General features: G+C 45.4%; 1 long non-coding RNA gene across 1 annotated transcript; it reads right to left on the minus strand.

Moving 5' to 3' along the window:
• Nucleotides 1-2,938: 2,938 nt before the first annotated feature.
• Nucleotides 2,939-4,823, minus strand: LOC112547945. The gene is made up of 3 exons (XR_003091741.1): nt 4,733-4,823; nt 3,954-4,024; nt 2,939-3,299 (listed from the first exon to the last, which is right to left on the minus strand). It is a non-coding gene; the product is annotated as an uncharacterized LOC112547945 (long non-coding RNA).

Genomic DNA, 4,823 nt, shown 5'->3' on the forward strand with positions numbered 1-4,823 from the left:
CATGGTCTGAGCTTACTTCCTGCTGCCTGAACTCCGCAGGGGACCCAGGCCCCCGGGGCAGCAGAGAGGTGGGACGACCAGCATGTCCTTCGCCTTCAGGTCCAAGCTAAGGAGCTCAAGCTGGAGGCAGCCGTGGCATGAATCAGGGTAGGGAAGAGGGCAGGGAGCTAGGAGACAGGGGTTACAACCACACCTGTTGCACCCGTCGTATCTGCCACACTCCCCTTTTCAAAATCTTAGTGGATCTGGGACTAGATAGACCTTAATTCTTATTCAGTCTGCTAATTTCCCATGTTCTTATGCAAGAGGCCCTGAGTTAGTGCATGGATTTGGGAGCAGTTAGGGGGCGGAAATAGTTAAATAGTAAGGCAATCAAAACCTCAGTTATAGAGAGGCTACTGTTTTGCTTCCCTTTATGACACGCACACGCACAAATCTTACAAGGAGCTATTATGCGGAAGTTTATTGTGTATAGGGAGGCAGGGGTGAATTGATACAAACACATGAGATATAAGAGAACAACGGGAATGCATTTACAGTCTATTCATGTCCTGTAAACACACAGAGAGAGACCAGGGGGAGGTGGTGTTGAGGAAAACAATTTAAAAATAGCTATAGGGCAAAAGAAGAAATAAAATGGAGGAGGGGCAAAGGAGGGACCTTGGCAAAGGTGGGATTGTGTGTGCGCGAGTGGAGAAGAATCCATCGCAGCCCTCAGTAAGTCAGGCCAATGGTTCATCTCCCTCCCTTTTCAGTATCTTTTTTTTTTTTTTGGCCTTATTTCTCATCTGAATTCAGTTTCCAGGATCCTGCTATACCTTGGTGTCCTGGAGCAATGAACCCTCAAGTCCAGTGGATACCATTTGCAGGCCCCTAAAAAAACTCAAATGGAGATGCAGACCCCTTTGGAAATTTCAAGTGGAGGTGCAGTCCCCTTTGAATTGTAAGTGGGAGCATTCACATACTTTTCTTTGATCGTAGTCATCTTTTGCAGACCTTTTAGACATAGTCTGCGGACCTCCAGGGGTCCGTGGACCACAGCTGGGAAACCACTGCTGTAGTAGGGAATTGCTCTTCTCCGCTAAGGTGGCTACAATCAAGTCACCCCCTCTTGGAAGAAGTAAACACATCAAGATATGTCTTCCTTTCATCATTCTGGGGGCTTTTCTTGGAGTCCCTTCCAATTTACAACCTTTTGAAAATCCCACTAGTACTCTCCAAGCACCTTTGGAAATCAAGCCATTAAAGGCCTAATTCCCATCAACTGTCAGTTCTGAAAATGGGACTGGAATATTTGGGCTGAACTGGAATTAGGGATTCAAAGCCCTCCTGGTCTTCAGGGGAGGTCTACGTGCCCAAGAGAGGCAATGCTTATTTGATCTAAGTGGTCACAGCTACATTGGAGCCTCTGTCTTCCGGCCTGTCGGTTGTACAACAGTAATAACGATCTACGTTTTAAGTATATCGTAACATCAGCAAAAGTTATTATAGTCTAGAGATATGCAGAGAACTGACTTTTCTGTTCACTGCCAGTTTCCAACTATGTTGAACATTAGTTCTGGGTCAATCCAAAAGAATTTGGCAAGCCAAAAAGTTTGGAAGACTTTATTTTGGGTCAAATGATACATTTTGTTTGGAGGGGTTTTTTAAAAAAAAAGTTTTATTTTTTTAAATAAAATTGAAAGATTTTGCCAATTGTAACATAGTTTCAAAAAAAAAAAAAAAGGGAAAAAAAGAAAACCATTATATTTAGATGCAAAAAAAAAAGGAGATTTTCTTTTCCTGACTAAAACAATTCACCCAAATCTATGGAAATTCACACAATGTTTTGGTGAGCCCAGATCTTTTTTTTCTTTCTTTCTTTTTTTAGGGAAGGAAAATATTTCTCTTGGAAATGCTGACCCAGATTTGATTCCCGATCTCAACATTTGCTACGGCTTCACGTGAACGGGGCTGTTTGACAACTGATTCCAATGCATAGGAATCATTTAGGAACCTGCGATAAACCGTGTATTTTCTTACATATGCCGTGCCTCCAAAAAAAATAAACTTTGGAAAAAAACCCGCAAAAAGGTTTTGAAAGGCAGAATGAAAAAAAAAGATCTTTCCTTGAAAGCCTCTTCCACGGAGAAAAGGGAATGGGTTCACAGCCAGCACCTAGGGATACCTTCTTGCAGCACCTGCAGCTTGATTTTACTTTCCCCTGATGGAGTTTAAGTCGCAGAAACTGCTTGTACTGTATTTTCTCATTTATTCTGTGCACCCTCATTTCCCACAGCTGAATTTCAGGAAACACGTCCTTGTTGTACACAAGAAAATATGGTAAGACACGTCGGCTTTCATGGTGCATGCTATAACTGATATTTAATTTTACAAATTTGAAAGAGAAAAAAATTATCCTTTTTTTTTTCAACATATAGCCCCTTCCAGCATTCACTTTCTGAGCACCAAGGAGTGTATGCCTTCTCTTTGCTGCCCTGTTCTGGTCCTATGGTAGAGCCCAGGGTGGCAGAAAGCATCTCTAAAGGGTAGCTAATCTGCCTCCCTGTGTATGTGGGTGGGGGCAACAAAAAGCTCCCTTCTCCACCCACTGTGCCAGGCAGCATGGCTGTGCCAGTGAAGGGTGCCCTAGGTATGGGGCAGGATGTGTCTCAAATAGAGCAGGTGGGAAGAGGTGGTGACTTCCAATGGGTTTCTCGGTCTGCTCCTCGGGTTTCTTGCCAACGCGCCCTCTCGTCCCCTCGGCCTAACGGCAAAAGCCATGCTCGAGCCCGTAATTTAAGGCGGATGCTTTCGATTTCCATCAGGCTTTCCCAAAAGACTTTCCTCTTTGTGATGAATGAACTTTTAATGGAGAAGAATAGGCCGCCTTGTTTTAAGTGAAACGTTTATAAGGAAGCCGATGATTTAAACAACTTTAGCTCCATTAAACAAAAGAGGAAACTGGATCTTAAACCCTCATTTATTTTGAGGAGAGTCTGGCCTGGGATAAACATGACATTAAGTAGCCATCTGAGCATTGCTAAAACATACATTTGCCTTAGTAATAAAATGTTTTTGAGAGATAGTAATGGTTACCTTGAGAGTGGTTCATATTATAACCATTTAAAATCCCACTGCTGAGTTACTTCAATAACTGTCCATCACCTAATGGAAGCGAAACATTTCGAATGAGAGAAGACACGGGTACTTTGGTCTTGTTTGGGAGAAACCTTGGGTACATACAGAGCCAAGAGACCGTTGCATCTCATTCAGAAGCCCCATCCTTGCCTTTTCTGATGGGCTGGGGTCAGTCGCGTCTGCAAAATAGGAGAGGAATGGTCAGAGACAGCATCTGAATTCGGAAGGGGACATCATATCATGTGGAAACAGAGGCAATGCAAAGCCAGTGGTCCTGCTTGGAGCAGGGGGTTGGACTAGATGTGACCCCCTGAGGTCCCTTCAACCCTCACCTTCTCTGACTCTATAAAAGTTGTTGGATTTCTAGGGGAATTGTCTAGCTCTGCTCCCATCAAAATTCAGAGAGACACTGGATTCAGTAGATCCTGTGCTTATGTCCGTCCCAATCTCGCTCTTGTCGTTGTATGATGAGGCTTGGTGTTCTTTTTTTACAGTCCCAGCTCCCAGAGTCAGGGGATTCAGAGTCAATACATTCACAAAAATCAAAACGCAAAAGTCTCTCCCCTTCCTGGCTGCAGAGAACAGCTTGGAAACCTGCCTCCTACACCCTCACTCATCAGAAGACAAATTCACCCTCTGCTTTCTTCCTGCATGGATCTCATAATTTTTAAGTCAAGTGCATGATGTTGCATGCTTGGGGTTGGGCAGGCAGCCACGTAGCAAAGCGCTGAAGTATCTGTTGTAAGCTCATGCCTCTAGTCCTACTCAGGTTTCGGTGCTTTGCTGATCAGGCATGCACTGGCGAAGGGGGACCTGATGACTGAAAACGTTACCTTGTCCATTTTCCGTTTCAAGCAGAGTGACCGGGGGTCAGGAAAACAGGGGAAACAAGTTGCCTTCCCTTCTGTGATTAATAAAGAGAAGAAAATGAACTTCCATGATACGTCTGCGGAAACCATTTCCCCCTTTCAGCGTGTGGCTCGGTGATCGCCGGCATTGGAGGTGGAAGGTGCAATTTCTCCCCTCCGTCACATCACCGTAAGCCGGGGGGAGACCCTGAGCTTAGACCAGCCTAGCTGAGATTCCCTCCAGCGCAGTGAACACCGGCGTGAAAGTGGAATAAGCTGGACTCAAGCAACCTGGGTTTTATTTCACCGATCTGAGTGGTTAAGGGCCAGTTTATTCCACCCATTAGGTGCACAGCTGAACGTAGGTGCCTAAGCGTGATTCTTCCGCACCCTGAAAAAACGTTAATAAAAAATGGTCAGGAGGTTCTCCTCCTCTTTGCTGCTTTTTTTTTTTTTTTGAGACTCAATCTTACAGATCACATGATGGCGCGTTCCAAAAATAGGGGCATAAATGGATTTTCAGAGGCTTTTAGGCAGCTAAGTCCACTCGGGGCCAGATTCGGTTGCACCTGGATGTGTGTGTGTGCTACTTCTGTGCACAGATGCAGCCACGTAGATAAGCAGCTTGTCTCAGGACAGAAGGCACGTGTTACAGAGCATGGGGCTGCATCAGCTGCAGTATTCCCAGCTCCAGCCCGGTGTCAGTCTGAGCATGTCCTGAGGAGGTCTTTTCTGCATAGATAGTCGGTGAAGTGTATGCTCACCTGGCAGCCTTCACAGCCCTTGGCTTCCCAGCATGTGAGCTCCGGGGCGGCGGGGGGAAGTGTCCCCCTACACAGCCCCTGGAGGAATGCC

This window comes from Alligator sinensis, unplaced genomic scaffold (genome assembly GCF_000455745.1).
Source record: "Alligator sinensis unplaced genomic scaffold, ASM45574v1 scaffold149_1, whole genome shotgun sequence".
Lineage (NCBI taxonomy): Eukaryota > Metazoa > Chordata > Crocodylia > Alligatoridae > Alligator > Alligator sinensis.